This window comes from Pan paniscus, chromosome 1, assembly GCF_029289425.2.
Source record: "Pan paniscus chromosome 1, NHGRI_mPanPan1-v2.0_pri, whole genome shotgun sequence".
NCBI lineage: Eukaryota > Metazoa > Chordata > Mammalia > Primates > Hominidae > Pan > Pan paniscus.
In genome coordinates, this window is record NC_073249.2 from 22,938,541 (window position 1) to 22,956,867 (window position 18,327).

General features: G+C 50.6%; 1 long non-coding RNA gene across 2 annotated transcripts in view; it reads right to left on the reverse strand.

Moving 5' to 3' along the window:
• Positions 1 to 18,327, reverse strand: part of STUM (stum, mechanosensory transduction mediator homolog) — a 77,264-nt gene that overhangs the window by 24,465 nt on the left and 34,472 nt on the right. For both annotated transcript variants that reach the window (XR_008624201.2, XR_004668422.3), the window contains exon 2: positions 3,756 to 3,935. This is a non-coding gene — a long non-coding RNA (stum, mechanosensory transduction mediator homolog). The remainder of the gene's footprint in view (positions 1 to 3,755; positions 3,936 to 18,327) is intronic.

Here is an 18,327-nt window from a genome sequence, read left to right on the forward strand (position 1 = left end):
GGAGGGGAGGGCCCCAAGCAGCAGCACGAGGCCCGCACGTCCATCCGCAGACTCACCTTGGGAAACTGCAGCAGCACAGAGTGGGAGGCAGCAGGAGGAAGAGGAGAGAGAGAAGAAGAGAAAACACAGCCTGAAAACAGAGCCACAGGGAACGCTTGGCACAGGAAACAAAGCAGATCCATGGTGAGGCCTGGGAGATGGGACAGGGGCCATGCCAGTGGCTTCTCAGACGCCATCCCCAGGCAGGGAGTGCTCAGTACTCATGGTGACAGCCACAGTGGCCAGTGGTCTGCCCACCAGGTGTGTGGGTGTGGCTAGGGGCACAGCGAGGGGCTCTCACACTGCCAGGGAGCTTGGTCCACTGCCTCCCCAGCCCTCCATATCCTGGCCATGCCCACACTGCTGCCTTCATTCTTTATTCTTGTCTTCTTTTGACACAGAATCTCACTCTGTTGCCCAGCTAGAGTATAGTGGTGTGATCATGTCTCACTGCAGCCTCAAACTCCTGGTCTCAAGTGATCCTCCTGCCTCAGTCTCCCAACATGCTGAGATACAGGCATGAGCCACAGCACCTGGCCTTTTTTTTTTCATCCTCAGCTCATGCCTTCCTCCAGATAAATTCCAGATGGACATGAGGAGTGGCAGCTCCTGGACAGCTAGAGCTTTGACTACAGCAATCTAAAGATGCTGATGTGCCCCATCCTGGCCCCACACTGGCTCTGTCTGAGCTATGTGCTTAGCCATTTCTATGGAGAGGAGCCACATATATAAAAATACTTTGGGGAAGACCCAGGCCAGAGGGTGGCAAACAGATTTTATCTTGCAGACCTCTTGGATCAATTAGTAGTGACTGCCTGAAGCCCTGTGCTGAGAACATGTGAGACTGGTCACCAGAAAGTGTCATGATTGATTAGCAATGTCTGCCATGGGCATGGCAGTAGAAAGAGCCCACCATAGAGCTACCAAGTATTTATTGACCCATGACCAAGACAGGGTGTTGTTGTTTGTTATTTGTTGTTATTCATATAAATCAAGCAACATGCTTGCAACTTCCTGATGTTAACTCCCACTTTCATCTAGATTTCTCTGACTCCCCTCTTAGGAGTTTTTCATGATAGTGTGTTTGCTGATGACACCCCAGGCAATGCCATGCGAAAAGCCAAAGTGTACTGTTACAACTGAAAAGTTTCCTCTGTTTTTATAGCAAGGGGCTGGACTGACACCAGAAAGAAGAGTCCCTTATCCAACTGTCTTCTAGGATAGAAAAGTCCATTGTGATAATTCCCTTCAAAGGAGTCACTCTCAGACACACAAGTTCCATGGTTGCTGGGAGTAATCCCACCTATAGCACCATCTCATGAGTAGCAACTGTTCACCCTTTGGGGGTGGGATTAGTTGTGGGAAAAAAATGCAAAGGCTTCCCTTGCTGAGTTGGGTGAAAGAGTCTGGCAGTCAGGCAGTGGGCAAGAACGAGGTGTGACTGGTTTTTGTATTCAGCCCTCAAGTCTATCCCCCTGATATGGTTTGGCTGTGTCCCCACCCAAATCTCATCTTGAATTGTAACTCCCACAATTCCTATGTGTTGTGGGAGGAACCTGGTGGGAGATGATTGAATTTTGGGGATGGGTGTTTCCTGCAGTGTTCTTGTGATAGTGAATGAGTCTCACGAGATCTGATGGTTTTAAAAATGGGAGTTTCCCGGCACAAACTCTCTTTGCCTGCTGCCATCCACAAAAGAAGTGACTTGCTCCTCCTTGCCTTTCGCCATGATTGTGAGGCATCCCCAGCCATGTAGAACTGTAAGTGCATTAAGCCTCTTTTTCTTCCCAGTCTTGGATATGTCTTTATCAGCAGTGTGAAAATGAACTAATACACCCCCCAAAAGCATTCTCAAAAGTTTGATGCAAAGACAGCATCCCTGGAAACAGTGTGCAGACAACCAAGGGGCTGACGCTGACCCCCAGTGAAGGCTGCATGGCAAAGGTGGGGGCTGCAGCTTCTTGCACTTGCTTATCCTGCAGACCAGTTAGTGCCCCACACCAGCCACAGCAGAGGAGTTTCTGGCCAAGTCAACAGCCTGGGGCAATGGAAAGTGAGGAAGTGACTGGATCCCCATCTGCACTTCTGGGGCCTCAATGCCTCATTTGGGAATGATGAAGGGAGTTCTTTATCTCTAAGGTTCCAACCTCTTCGTTCCTGGGTATTAAGGCGATCAAAGACAAGTGTACCAGAAAGCTCTAGAGATCAGATGAGGCATCAACATACATTATTGAGACCTACCCTGTGACACAGTCATGTTCCGCTTTAATGCAGAGGTTCCTTCCTCAGGTCCCCAGTGCCTGGCCAGATGCTCAGTTTGAGAGAAGACGAGCCAGTAAGAGGGGCTCATCTTGCACAAATTGGGCAGCCTTCAACCTTCTGAGGGCAGAAGCACCTCCCAGCTTCCACCTGGGAACAGGGTCAGGAGCCTGCAGAGCACAAGCCCCTGGGGAAGCAGCAAATTTCCTCTGTGGAATTGTCGGGACCAATTTTTAGGAGTCACCTGAGGGCTGGCAGCACTTCCTTCCTATCAGTCATGCTCTTCACCTCTCCAGACAAATGAAAGTCGCCCCTGGACATGCCCAGAGGATGAGATCCCATGAAGGAGATGCCAGGGCCTGCCTGCTGGGCTTACCTCACAATATTCCTCCGACAGGGCAGCCCCTGCCCTGAGCACACCCCTCCCAGGAGGAAGGAGCAGCTTCCCTGCCGCTTCCCAGCTCATCCCTCCCTGGGGCAGCTCGCTGCTCAGCCTCTGGTCCAGCCTGGGGTTCCCCTGCTCTGGCTGCCCCAGTAGCCAGCATCTGCCTGGTTTGCTCTGATTCTGGGAGACCCTGGCAGTGCAGCTGACCCACTTCCTCCCGTGATCTCTGCTGCCAGAGGAGCCACTTCCGGGCAGCCCATCTGACCACGCTCCACTGCATCTCCCTCAGGCTCTGCATCTACCTGCATCTCCTCTGGCCCGGTGGCCTAACTGGTCACTGACCCTGGTCCTGCCATTTGTGTGTGCCCTGGGTCTTGAATATTCACAGGATCCTGAACTCAGGCTGAGTTGACTATAGATCATTCTACATAATTCTAGGGCCCCTGAACCCTGAGTTTCCCCTTCTGCCTCTGCCTCTGCCACTCTTACCTGGCTCAGCTTACCTCTGACACTGACAATCCCAGCTATGAATGGTTTTGGGGGGTATAGGACACAATGAGGGGCATGGGGTACAGAGTGAAGGCAAAGTGCCTGAGAGGTGAGGTCAATTATTGAGGAACTGTGGCCTCACATGTAGATGGGCGTGGGAAAATACAGGGAACGTGGATGGTGGTATGGGAGACATGCACAGCTGCTTAAGACGGGTGGTGTCTGTTTTAAGATTTTGCTAGGTTATTTTAGAAAGGGTAACTGAGTTGTCTTTGGTAAACTTGATTTTGTAACTTTAAACCCTTTCAGAAAACCATTCTGTGTCTGAATCAAGTTTGCATTAAATGATGGAACTCTCCTGCCATCCACTCATAATTCCCTGCAGGTGTTGGGCCAGGCCTGGCGGGGAGGGTCCCCAGTGCCAAGCAGCCCAGGGAGTTGTGAAGAGGACACGGGCAAGCCCTCTCCAGAGCCCGTGCTTAGCGGGTGAGCAGGACCTCGGCCAGACATGAAGGTCTCCCAAGCCCTTCCTGTCCCTGGCCACTCCCCACCCCCAGGAGGCGCAGCACCAACAGCTACTCACTGGCAAGGATGACCATGTCCATGCCCCAGAAGATGCTCATGATCCAGCCCACCATGACGATGGCAGTGAGGATTTGGATGAGGGCTGCTGCAATGTTCAGCCAGAAGACGCAGCACACATGCCTGTCCGGGAGGTCGGTGCGGGCCCCGCACAGCACAGTGAAGGCCGAGACGAATGTCCCTGTGAGAGGCCAGAGGGGACAGCCTTCTGAGGGCGCTGGGAGACAAAGGGGTCTGTGTGCTCATTGCTGGCCTGGGGCCCAGCTGTCCACCCTCCGAGAACTCAGAGAAGAACCACCGATGTCTGGCACCCTGTCCTCTGAGTGGCACCCCTGCCCAGACCCTGGCCCACCTCTCATCTCCATACTGCAGAGTTCAGTGGGCCACCTGGAGGAGGTATTGCACGGGGCTGCCAGGGGCCCCATACAGTCTTGGAACCTCTGGGGGAGACAAGGAAGTCACAGGACAAGCAGTCCCTTCTGGGAAGGAGCAATCGGGAAGCCACTTGCAAGGACAACAGGCAGTTGGAAAAGGCAACTTTATGTGGCAAAGATTCCAAGAGCCAAAGAGTTCTGAGGTGGAAGCTGGTGTGTCTGAGTTAACACAGAAGCAACCTCAGAGGTAAATTCAGGAGAGGGGAAGGGCCAGGAAATGACCACCCAGCACACATGCTACTCGCTAAGGGACAGAAGCCAAGAGCCTACAGTGTAGTAGTAGTACACTGTGCAGTGTAGAGGGCGCAGACTAGGACAAGTGTCCCAGAGCCCCTCCCTGATGGGGTTCCCCTAGACACCCTGACCTGTAAGGGGAGGGACAGAGAGCCTAAGCTCTATTGAGCATCCACAAGGTGCCAAGCAACGTGGTGGGTGCGGTTACATTCTTCACCTTGTCTAAGACTCAGCCCCTATGGGTAACATCACTACCTTTACCGAGTTAGGCCCCTTTCCTACATGGGCTCTGAGCCCTCCTGACAACAACCGTGCAGAGAATTAGCATTCTCTATATCTGTCATAGTTCCCTACGGCGTCAGTAACAAGTTACCCAAACCTCATGGTTAAAAGCCACACAAATTTATTCTTTTATAGTTCTGGAGGTTAGAAGAGTCTGCAATGGGTCCTCAGGGATGAGTCCTTCTGGAGGCTCCAGGGGAAAATCTACTTCCTTGCCTTTTCCAGCTTCTAGAGGCCACCTACATTCCTTGGCTTGTGGCCCCTTCCTCCATCATCACCGCCAGCAGCGTAGCACCTTCTCCCTGACCTCTGCTTCTGTCTTTATATCTTCTCGCTGCCTCCCTGTAGTAAGGACCCTTGTGATAGCATTCAGGACCCACTTGGGTAATCCAGGATGCTCTCCCCATCCATTTAATTTAATCACATCTGCAAAGTGCATTTTACTACAAGTAGCATATTCACAGGTTTGGGGATATGGATGTGGACATCTTTAGGGGCCACTGTTTAGCTTACTACACTCTTACACACACAGAGAGAGATTCAGTGTGATGGTTAATTTTAGGTGTCAACTTGATGGGATTGAGGGGTTCCTAGACGGCTGGTGGAGCACTGTTTCTGAGTGTGTCTGTGAGACTGTTTCCAGAGGGGACTGATGTGTGAGCCAGTGGACCGAGAGAGGAAGACTCGCTCTCAGTGTAGGTGGGCGCCATCCAATTGGTCGGGGGCCTAGCAGGAACAAACAGGCAGAGGAAGGGGAATGTCCTCTTTGCTTCCTTTCCTCCTTCCAGGGTGAGACGCTTTATCTTCTCCTGCCTTTACACGTCACACTGCAGGTTCTTCAGCTTTTGAACTTTGGAACTTACACCAGCGGCCCCCTGGGGACCTCTCAGGACTAACTGGGGGCTGCACTGTCAGCTTCCCTGGTTCTGAGATTTCAGACTTGGACTGTGCCATGCTGCCTGCTCGAGCCAGCTACTAGCTTCTCCAGCTCTGCAGCTCGCAGTCAACCTATCGTGGGACTTCTCCACCTCTGTGATCACATGAGCCAACTTCCCCTCATAAGTCCCCTTCCAGGGCTCGGCGCAGTGGCTCATGCCTGTAATCCCAGCACTTTGGGAGGCCGAGGCGGGCAGATCACCTGAGGTTAGGAATTTGGGACCAGCCTGGCCAACATGGTGAAATCCTGTCTCTACTAAAAAATACAAAAATTAGCAGGATGTGGTGGCGGGCGCCTGTAATCCCAGCTTCTCAGGAGGCTGAGGCAGGAAAATCGCTTGAACCCAAGAGGCAGAGGTTGCAGTGAGCCAAGATCATGCCATTGCACTCCAGCCTGGGCAACAAGAGTGAAACTCCGTCTCAAAAGAAAAAAAAAATCTCCTTCCATATATCCTACTTGTTCTGTCTCTCTAGAGAACCCTGACTAATAACTCTCAGGAACTAAGCATCTTGTCCAAGGTCACAATGACAGGTGAGCATTGAACCCACTAGAGTCAGATGCCAATGCCACGCCCCTCTGCACTGCCTCCCAGGTGTAGATGGCCTGTTAAAAGCGGGCCCAGACCAGAAAGCAGGGCATTTGGGAAATTGACCAAAAGACTGGTGACCATTGTCACATTCCTCACGTTCGATTCTCTCAGTTCCTGCTCTTTGAGGCTGCCTTGTTTTTTATTTTGCCTCCCACTCTGAACTGAGTCCATGTGCTGATTTCTGAAACTGACCCTGCCTTATTTTCCTCCTCTTCATCTTAACCACCGCCACCAGTGTGAGGTCCCAGGATGCAACTCATTGGTTTCTGGCCCTTCCCTGCCCAACTCGCTGGCTCCTACAGTTTCCAGGTGTGGCCTTTGCTCTCACCCACACCTTTGTGCTTCAGATCCAAGGCTGAAGCCTGAGTCCGCATGCTGATTTCTGAAACTGACCCTGCTTCGTTTTCCTCCTCCTCATCGTAACCACTGCCACCGATGTGAGGTCTCAGGGGGCATCTCATTCACCTTCATCCCTCCAGCCCCTTGCACAGTGCCTTGTACACAGTAGGTGGCCTGTGGCATTCAAAGAAGTACACCCAACATCAAGTGTCTCCTCCTACCACCTGCCTCATCGCCGGTGGCATTTGTTAAAAATGCGGGGTCCCACCTGAGATCTACGGAATTTCTAAAGGGTGACCTGGCATCTGCTTTTCTCAACAAGCTTTCCCCCTGCCCTCCAAGGAATAGGAATGATAAGGCTCACTAAAGTGTGAAAACCACGGATTCAAGATCAGACAACTCGCTAACTACCCCCACTGTGTTCCTGGCACAGAGCCCCAGAGGCCCTGTGGGAGATCCAGAGAGGCAAAGCTGTTCTTCTACTCTCGCCGGATGGACAGCCAGCGAGGGGCACAGAGTGTTGGCTGGAGCCTCCTTTCTGGGGGATGAGGTTGGGGTGCAACTCTGGAGTCTCTGTAGAGACTCATTCAGGAACCTAACTGAACCCCTGCCCTCAAGAACTCAAAGTGTACTGGGCAAACTCATCACCCCACCTGACAGAGGAGAAGGAGGCTGAGGGCTCCTGTAAGGGTAAAAGTGATGGAGCTGGGACTTCAGCTCTAGCCTCTTCCTGCTGGGAGGAGAAGGGTGAGGATGGTGCAGGGGGCAGGGTGGTGACAAGGGGAAGGTGATGGGGATGAAGAGGGAGGACTGACTCTGGCCATTTGTGGAAGGCTTTGAATGCATGGGTAAGAGTTTGCCCCCAACCTGCAGGAAACGGAGCTCTCACAGAGAGTTTTGAGCAGGAGAGCATTGCAATGGAAGCAGGGATTTAAGAAAATTAATTTGTCAGCAGGGTGGATTTTTTTTTTTTTTTTTTTTGAGACGGAGTCTCACTCTGTCCCCCAGGCTGGGGTGCAGTGGCATGATCTCAGCTCACTGCAACCTCCACCTCCCAGGTTCAAGTGATTCTCCTGCTTCAGCCTCCCAAGTAGCTGGGATTACAGGCATGCACCATCATGCCCAGCTAATTTTTGTATTTTTAGTCGAGACGGGGTTTCCCCATGTTGGCCATGCTGGTCTCAAACTTCTGACCTCAAGTGGTCCGCTCACCTTGGCCTCCCAAAGTGCTGGGATTACAGGCGCGAGCCACCGTGCCCAGGTGGCAGGGTGGATTTAAAGTGTCTGAGATGGGAAAAATGAACTGGGATGAGAAGGCCGCAGCTGAGGAATGGGGGAGATGTGGGCTCAGGGCTTGGTAGTGGACACAGGAAGATGCAGGGGACTTAGGGACTATTAGGAAGTGTGTGCCACCATTCTTTGCTTCTGCCAGTGCATCATGCATGTGAGACAGGAGATGCACACAAGTGGACACTATTACAAAAGAGAACGCTGCCAAAGTGGAAAGATGGTTGAAGATGAATAAGAACATGTGTGGAAAATGTGAAGTGAAAACAACATAGGTGCCATTTGCTGCAAACCTATAGCATGCTAAGCACTGTGCAGCCCTCTCTCTACCTACATTACCTCTTATTCTTAAAACCACTGGAGGTAGTTATTATTATCCCCATTTTACAGATACAGAAACTGAGGCTCAGACAGGCTAAATGACTTGCCCTCACAGCAGAACCCAGACTTAAAGTCAATCTGTCTAGTTTAGAAGGCTGAGTTCTTTTCAGTCTAGGTTGTTGCATCCTTACATTAAAAAATAAGGAAAAAGGCCGGGCGTGGTGGCTCACGCCTGTAATCCCAGCACTCTTGGGAGGCCAAGGCAGGTGGATCACCTGAGGTCAGGAGCTCAAGACCAGCCTGGCCAGCATGATGAAACCCTGTCTCTACCAAAAATACAAAAATTAGCTGGGTGTGGTGGTGCACGCCTGTAGTCCCAGCTACTCAGGAGGCTGAGGCAGAAGAATCGCTTGAAGCCGGGAGGCGGAGTTTGCAGTGAGCCAAGAATGCTCCACTGTACTCCAGCCTGGGTGACAGAGTGAGACTCCATCATAAAACAACAACAACAAAAAAATTAATAATAATAAGAAAAGAACCTTCATGCTTCATGGTTTTCAAATATCCTTGAACCCACTCCTTCCCATCCCTGTGTCCTTTATGGAAGGCCCTGAATTGGATGGTGTTCTGATCTCTGGACTGCAGTGTCCTGACTCGGTGGGAGCTGAGACCCAGTGACCCTCTTTGTGGCTGTGGCCTCACCTCACTCTTTCAGCCTAGGAAATGGGAACAGCGTTCCATGTTCTTTCATGTTTTTATTAGGCTGAACCATAGGAAATTGGCACTTCTGCAGGTCAAGAGTAGCTGAATAATAAAAGCCTAATGTGTATATGAAAGTTTTGAGCATAAGGAAACTTTGTCCTTGAACTCAGAGATTCTTAGAGTCAGAAGGTCGTCAAGCCCATCTCTGGCCAAAAGATGAAATCTCACTGGAATTGCCAAAGTGATTAGAGGCCAGTGGGCTGAGTACCTGCCTGTTCTTGGTGGAGCGGGGAAGGCCTGGTGAGCCCAGTGCTCTGCAGATGAGCAGGGCTGTGCAAACTGAATGATCCTTAGCAAAGGCTTTGGCTTATATGTTAGGAAAAGCTGGGCTGGCCCACACTTTATTTAAAGGAGGAGACAACCTTAGTATGTGTGTGGTGTCAGAGGGATTTTTGGTCTCTGCTCCTTCTTTTACTCATGTTGACACACTCATGATAACTCTAAGCCATGTAAAAATATAACCTTATACACATACTGACTTCTATCATGTGCACGCATATTGTCCAGTTGTGTGAACTCAGATATCACTAATAAGGAAACTATGACAACAGGTCCCTTTTGCCGTATAAGGTACCACATGCCATAAAAGGTAGAGATTAAGTGAATGGATTTATAATATAAAAACTGTTTTAATCTCTTCAGCAGTAAATTTAAAAAATGGTTTTAGCACATTTTCCTACGAAGAGGTGTTAATTGTTTTAAATGAGTCTTACCAGTTAAATAAAACGCTCTACCCAACAGCAATGTGTTGGTTCTAATTTATTCTATTGAGCGCCAGCCATATGCCAATGCTGAGTCCTGGGAATGGGAGCCCAGACAGGTGATGGGAACTTGCCACCCCCGCCCGGGAGCTCACACTCTGGCAAGGACACTGGGTCACACCAGGAACAGTGATGAATTCTGTTTGGCCATAGCAGGAAAGACTTCACAGGAGAGCAGGCGATGGAGCAGGAAGCTGGGAAGCTGATGGGGACTCATGGAGGGAAGGAGGAGGGGAAAAGCATCTGCAGACAGGCCGTCCTGGCCATCCGGAGCTAAGCGGTGCACAGTCCGGAACTCAGTGGTACATAGACTGGACTCAGAGGAGGGAAGAGCATCTGGAGACAGGCTGGCCTGGCCGTTCACATGGAGATTAAAATGCCCACTGATTGAAGAGAGCTGAGTCAGAGACAAGGACTCTAGAGGTGTCAATTTCAAGTAGTGGTTGGAAGTGAATGAGGTCACCCCAGGAGGGCATGAAATTCAAGGAAAGACCCTAGGGGACACCAAGATTTTAGTGGTGAGCAAAAAGGGAAAAGAAGACCACAAAGGGGACAGGGGAGGTCCAATCAGAGTGGCTAGGAGAGGGCGTCCCAGAAACAGGAGAGAACTGTCTGGAGGAAGAGGTGCTGGGGCAGGTCACCTGCTTCAGCAAGGTTCAGTGAGAGGGGCCATGTGCAATCGCAGACTCGCTTAGGCCAAGAGTGGCTCTACAGGGAGTTGGGAGAATGGCAGGGCTCAGAGCAGGAGGTCAGGGGGCTTGGAGAGAATGGAGGTGTGGATTCCAGGGTGTGGGTGAGGACCACTTTTCCTTAAGTGGGAGAAACTTAAGCTTGTTTATCTGCTGAGGAGAAGCTGCCGGGAGGGGTCGGGGGACAGGGTGAAGACATAACCAGGTAGGGGATAAGTGGACATGAAGGTTCTCGGTAAAATGAGAAGGGGATGGTGGGGGGAAGGGATCCAAAGCAAAGTTTTCCGAAGCAGTGTGTGCATCAAACGTCTCAAACTGGGGTTCATATGCAGATACTAAGGTCCCACCTTTAGACTGCCACAGGCACAGGGATGGATCTAGGAATTGCTTGTTTAAAAAAAATAATAAACATTCCTCCAGCTGATACCAATCTTCGCTCTGATGGGTGGAGGAATTAGCCTGGCAGATACAGAACGAGAAAATCACACAACCTCATCAGAAACGAGTCCACGATTCTGGCCTTTCACTGTCCAACGGCTTCCCCCACATGACTCAGGGCTGGAGCGGGGAGATGGTCCTCTGCAGCAGGGACAGGGAGGCTGAGGCTGGCCCTGCGCATGCTGTTCCTGGAGGTCCCAGCTAACACTAACTGGCACAAGGAAAATGATGGTAATGGACTGTATTGTCAACCACCAAAATCAGTGTGTGGTAAGATACCTGGGACTTAGGCACAGACATGTGGTTTGCACGTCCTACCATGATCCTGGGAAGAAAGGCAGGCAGCAGAGGCCTGGGGAAGTCCTCCCACGGAGAGTTGCAGCAAAAACACAAGCAGAGCTGAGCCCTGGCTGCCATCACTGTGGTCTCTGTACTCTCAGCTTCCCCAAGGAGCTCTGGGCTCAGGCTCCGAGACAAGGCAGTAGGGAGGGAAAAGGGTCCCTCCACTTCCGTCCTGGAAGCCCCAAAGAGATTCTCTGGGCTTGTCCTCTGGGGAGAGTTCCTGGAGCTTGGCTGTCAGGCACGAGAAGAGAAGCAGCCAGGACTGGGCTGGTACAGTCTCCCATCAGGAAGGAGACGGCTCTGCTCCCACGAGATAGAGCCTGGGAGCTGGAAGTGTCCTTTGAGTTCTCACCGGGTTCAGCTTTTTGCGTGACTCACGTGGGAGCTTTGGGAGGTGCTGGGTCTGGAGAGGGGATCTTAAAGCCTCTTGGAACTCAGTGGGAGAAAGGCAGAGCTGTCTTCTGAAGCAGCTGCTTCAGAGTAAAAACTGCCCCCAGGACCTAGGCCAGCAAGTTGTCTGATCCCAGATGTCACCTCCAGCTGGCTCTGCAGTCATTATGACGTGCTGCTCCTCAGTGGCTGTGACTTACACCTGGACACCCTCCCTCACTTCTCCGGAGGAGTTGGTTGAGGAAGGCCTTTTTTCAAGGCCTTACCCTGAATGTGAGCTTTGGGGGTCAGGAAGGAAATGTACAGCTGATTTTGAAAGCCAAAGAAACAGGTTCTTCACACCCTAAGAAACAGGACCCATTGCCAAGGGCTGCCTAGTTCAAGGCCAGAATAAGCTAAATGGGAGATTATGTTCAGGGTCAAAATCAGAGATTGCTAAAAATACACCTTCCCGGGCCCCACCACCCTAAGAGTCTGATTCAGGAGGTCTAGTCATCGTCTTTGCCTCATTGTGCAATTATTTCAACCAGAAAGAAAAGGAAAGGAAAGAGAACTGACTACAAGTTTCACAAATACTTCTGGACAAGTCCCAGGGACACAGAATCAGCGTAGCCTTGAATGTGAATGGGGCCTATATGGCTGTGGCCTGAGTAAACCAGAGGAGGCTGCAGAAAGCAAGGCCAGGGTCCTGGGCCACTCAAATGCTCTTCATGGCAACTCTTTTGGGTTCTGTTTTCTCAAGAAATGGAGCAGAAGATATGGGATATCGTGTGCTCATATGTGCTGAGGGAAGGCAGTGTCATCCTTCCAGCTCGGCCACTCCAGAACAGAGCACAAGAAGACCACACTAGGTGGGAGAGGAAGGTGTCAATCAAAGGGCGTATCAGTGCAGGGTTCGAGGCTGAGCAGGTCTGCGGAGGGGCTGTGTCTTCCCCTGGAACTGCACCGAGTCATTCCCCTAGAAAGTGTTTTGTAGACCCAGCACTGTGTGCAGCCTCACGTCCTGGCCAGCAAGGAATTTGCAAGGAGGACTCAGAACATAAAACTGATCTGGAATAGTGCAGAGTAAAACATGAACAGTTCTAGCATCCTCATCATCCTGAACATCCACACACTTTTGCAGAATGAATCTACCAGTGCCCTCGATGCCTCTATCCTGGAGCAGCAAAGGGTCTGTGAGTGGCTTTCAACATTAGAGAAAGCACAGACACCACAGTGAGGTCACACTGCCCACTGGAAAGCCGAACTTGCCAGCATTTCATTGTGATCCCATCACAATGCAGTAACTAAGGGGTCTTTCCTGCTAGCGGCAGTTCCCAGTGGCCAATAACCCACCTTTGATCAACTAGAGATGGGAGAGTGGATTTATTATGGCTTAAATCTTTCCATGCATGGGTTTCATGGAAGAGAATGAGGAAGAGTGGACAGGTGGCCTTCTGTCTCCCAGCAGAGAGAAGGTGTATGGCATCTTGAACCACTTCTCCCTTAGCCTCAGCTGCTCCCCCACATCCAGAGGCCATCTGTTCTCTCCCCAGTCAGAAAGTGCCAGCTTGGGACAAACCCTCTTCATTCCTCCCAGGGTCTCGGGGAAATGCTAAGGGGTCTCCGGCAAATGCATTGGGATTGTGAGGTTTGAGGGGGTCAGGGGAACACGGTGGGGTGCGAGTCTTCAGGCAGACAAGGGGTGTACAGGTGAGACCCTGGTAAGTCACAGTCTTCAGGTGTATTGCAGCATCAGGTGGGCTGCAGCTGTTAGTGTGTGCCTTTGATTTTCCAACTGGCATAAAGGAAAGACGACAGGAGCCTTCTTGGATGCCACACATCCATCTGGTGTCCTTCCTTCCGAGGACAGAAGGAAAATGAGACCAGCTCCCTCCTCCATCCCCCTCAGTCTCCTGACTGTGACATCAGTTCTCATCCTGCTGGGGGTGAAGGCGACTGGAGCTAATAATTAATTTTAGTGGCGCTGGGTGTGCATCAGCTTCCCTGTGCTTATTAGCAAACCTCCTCTGCCCTCTGCCTGCCCCCTCCTAGACCTCTGATGTGCTCCCAGCCTGGGCACTCTGTGGCAGGGCTGGGGAGCTGCGCTACAGAACTGGACACCATAGGTCTCTTCAGGGGTCTTCCCAGGATGTTAAGCTGGAGCAGAAATTTAACCACATGGAATTTCTCAGTTCCCTAACTGCGAGCCTGCCATGACAGAGTCTAGGCTTCAGTGCTAGAGGGTGAACTGAGGAGACGGGGATGGGACGGGGAAGGGTGGTTGTGTCATGGCCAGGGCAGGGGAGCCCAGGGCAATGCAGTGGCCCTTGAGGGCTTAGCCTCGTCCTTCCTACCTTCCAGCAGGTCGGTGTTAAGGGTGGCCAGTCTGGTGGAAAGATGGGTGAGGGCAGCGGTGGCAACATTTGTTATAGGAGACAACACGGCTACCATCTCCTTAGAATTTGCAACCTCACAAGATGACATTTCCATGGATGGGTAGACACGGAGATTAAAAACCGAGAGGGGTTCTGCCCAAGGCTGCAGCAGCCAGAGAGCCTCTCTGAGATCAAAGGCAGTGAGAGCCTACAACATGATGAGACCCAAAAGGAGCTCTTGTGGGGATGCGCAGCAACTGAGAACAGGGATCCCTGAGCTGACCCCTTGCCATAATGGTGCCACTAATCCACAGGCTAAGACATGAGACATGAGACATGCAGGCTAATGCCCGGACCTCATCTGATTGCCCAAATAACAAATAACATGGATGTTGTGCCCACCACATGCTCAGCATGGAGCTTGTTAAAGCTGAGGCACTCTCTCCTTACCAAACGCAAGCCTGGGAACAAGACTGCCCCGGGCGTTCGGCATCCCAGTGTGTGTGAGCTCAAGTGTTCCAGGCACCAGTGGGAGTTCATAGCCAGGCGTGGGTGACCCCTGGGAGTGCTGGGAAGAGCTGTCCCCAGGTCCCTGAGCTGTGGCTACACACACTGGGCATGTGGGAGAACAGTGCACACTGAACCCTGAAGTCCTTGAGCCCTCAGAAGCAAAGCCTCAGTGGGCCTCTGACATAGCAGGTAATAGCAGAACATCTCCAGTCACTAGGCCTGAAGACTGCATTCCATCGAGCAAAGGTTTGATGAGGTCATGGAGTTGGAGTCTCCATGATGGAACTGATGCCCTTATAATCCAAGCTCTTTCTCTCTCTCCCTCCCCACCATGTGAGAAAATCAGGACGAGGTCCCTTCCCAGAACCCAACCACGGTGGTATACTTGTCCCAGATTTCCCAGCTTCCAAAACTGTAAGAAATAAATCTCTGCTATTTAAGCTACCCTGTCTATGGTATTCTTGTTATAGCAGCCTGAACTAAGACATGTCCCCTCCTTAAAATCATACCCAATTCATCTCATTCATTCATTTTTCCATGTATTCAGCTGGCACTTACGAAGTACCTGCTGAGTGCTTCAGTGTCCTGGCCCTCAAGAATCCCACGGGGCGGTGTGAGAGGCAAATAACCCACAGAACACAATGCTGTGTGGTCAGTCCTCTGAGTGGGGACTGAGGTGGGGCAGGCAGGATAACACTGTGAATACAAAGGTGGGCTCTGGCATCAGAATGCCAGGGTCCGAATCCCAACTGCATCACAGATAAGCTGTGCAATCTTGACAAATGATGGCACTTCTCTAGACCTCATCTCCAGGTAACAGCACTTCTCATTTCCCCATCTACGAAACGCACAATGATAGTAGACAAGGGTAAACGTGAGGATTAAATTAATGCAGGTAAAGTACTTAGAACACAGCATGAAACCAATAAGGCCTAGCTGGGGCATGAGGAGGGCCCCACATCGAGTAGGAAGGAGGATGATGGGGACTGTCCTCTGAGGAGGCAGTGCTGGAACAGAATCTTGGCAGACAGGAGTTATTAATTATGACTAGGAAAATAAAATTGAAGATCTCAATGAATCCTGCTCTCACGTTGACTTGTGGCCAATGGCACTATTCTTCACTCCACCTTTTAAAAAAATTATTATCATTGTTAAGTTCACCATGTCAGCCTCATGAAGCCTGAGGCTAGGCACTCATCCCTATGCCGCAGTGTGGTACAGCCAGTAAAAATTATAATTGCGATGACTACACAGCAAGATGGGCAAGTGCTTCGAGTGAGCTTACACAAATAGAAAGTATATTGTGTGGGGGACTATTTTAAAATATTTATTTATGTGGACAAAGACTGGAGTGTATTAAGCAAAATATTGTAAAAATGGTTTTGCCATGGCTTTTCTCTTTTTTCAAAAACAAATTGTCATTTTGGTTAAAACAAAGTTTTAAGCAACCTGTTGAGATCTAACTCTTCAAGGATGTCTATCAGTTAGCTCCTCACTAGCTGCAGAGAAGGCAATGGAGTGGTTGAGTAAACTAGGGGACAGATGCACACAGACATCTAACACAAAAAAATTAAATGATGCCATGGGACTCTGCAAGGCTGTGACAGAAGCCCCTGGATTTCCAGGAACACCCCTGGAATGCAGCTCCCAATCCTACGGTGTTGTTCCCAGTTAACCAGGCAGAGTGGGGCTCTCAGTGAAATGGCAGGCTTGGGCTCACCTGCTGGAGATGAGATGAGAGGCCAGACTCTGAGGCTTATGGGTTGGAAGCCAGGAAAGGACTCCAGTCCCAAGAGACCTTCAGGAGCCACTGTAGACTCAGGCGGCCAATTCTTTGACACTCTTTCATCAAGAGATGGGCCCATATACTTTCCTCTTAAAACTGAACTCTAATAACCAACAGCATATAACAGAAGTGGCACTGTGCCAGTTTCCTGGCTCAGGCCTTAACAAACTGCTGGATTTCACTTCCTGCATCTTCAGCTGCATACTCTTGAACCCAGCCACCACGCTACAAAAAAAGTCCAAACTAGCTCAGGTGAGAAACTCCAGGGAGAAACCTCGTGTAGATGGTCCATTCAACAGCTCAGGTGAGGTTCCAGCTGAGGGCCAGTTTCAGCTACCAGACATGTGAGTAAAGATGCCTCCAGATGATTCCAGTCCTCAACCATCGAGTCACCCTGGTTTTGAGTCTTGCTAGCTGAGGCCCCACACATCATGGAGCAGAGACAAGATATCCCGAATGTGTCCTATCTAAATTCCTACCCACAGAAGACGAGCATAACACAATGGTTTTTTTTTCTCACCACTAAATTTTGAGATTGTTTTCTACACAACAATAGATAGTTGGAACAAGAGTGTCACTGGGCAACATGTCAATGGAGGGGGAAGAAGAATAGAAGAAGTGGGCGAGGATGTTTGGTTTTTACAGCAATCATTTAGCATCTAGAATCCTAAAGGCCTGTACTGCTTGGCTCTTGGGCAGAGGGGCAATTACTCCCATCCCCCGTCCCAGAGCCCTGCCTCACCAAGCCAGGACAACTGACAAAAGTCAGAGAATCTGTTAGGGTAACACCGCACTGCAGCCATGCTATAGGAAGTCCAGAAGATTATCAAAAGATAGCCAGTGACAGAGAGGAGGACTCTAGGGGACACAGAGCTGTGAGGAAAGAGAAAAAGGAAGAGGCCTGTGAGGAGGAGCTCCCTGAGGACCTTTCTAGGTGGACAGGAATGGACTAATAAGGCACTGAGGAGGAAAAACAGAATTGCTTTATGCTGTCCTGTAGGATAGACATGTGTGCTTGCTTGTCTAGCAAAAAGTACCTTCTCAGCCTTCCAACTGGCAAAGGTAAAACCATTATCATTATAATCAATCTGTAATGCACCGAGCGCTCATTAGAAGTTAGCATTTTACCATAGTTCCTCACTTGATTTCTACAACAATCCCAAGTCTTTATTCTCTTTTAACAGACAAGAACAGGCCTAGAATGAATGGTACATTAACCAATGGCAGCAGATTTCAGAAATGGCCCCAGTTCTCCACTTCCTGTATCCATAGCCTTTGCAATGTGACTTTGCTGCTCCTCCCATTAAGAAGTAGAATCTGCTTCCCCATCCTTTGAATCCAGGCTGGCCCTGGGACTTTCCTTGGCCAATATAATGCAGGGGAAGTGGCACTGTGCCACTCCTGAGCTGAGGCCACACTCATAGAGCTCTGCACTGTCACCACATGGACAAACCCTGGCTAGCCTGTTGGAGGATGAGACACCACATGCGGATGGCCGCAGCCATCTAGCCATCCCAGCTAAGAATAACCAAGCCCAGCTTGACCAAAGAAATGCCCTCCTGAGCCCAGCCCACAGAATTGTGAACTCCATAAACACTATTGTTTTAAGCCACTAAGTTTTAGGGAGGTTTGTCATGCAGCAAAAGCTAACTGAGACAGCCCGTGCCTGTTTTCACAAACTTGTTGGTTACCAGGAAAGGAGAGGGAGAGGCCTGAGGTCTGTGGCCCCTCAGCTCCATCAGAGAACAAGAGGGAAAGCAGGTACTGGGGCTTCAGGAGACAGCCTACCCTGGGACTGTGGAAAACCTTTTCAGGACTTTGAGAGCCAAACAAAAGTGGCCTGGCTTCCTGTGCACTGGCTTTCAGATGAGATTGACTTTGGGGTGACCCTTCAGGATCCACATACTGATGTCTTTTTTTTTTTTTTTTGAGATGGCATGTTGCTCTTGTTGCTCAGGCTGGAGTGCAATGGTGTGACCTCGGCTCACTGCAACCTCCACCTCCCAGGTTCAAGTGATTCTCCTGCTTCAGCCTCCCCAGTAGCTGGGATTACAGGTGCCCGCCACCACGCCCAGCTAATTTTTTGTACTTTTTAGTACAGATGGGGTCTTACCATGT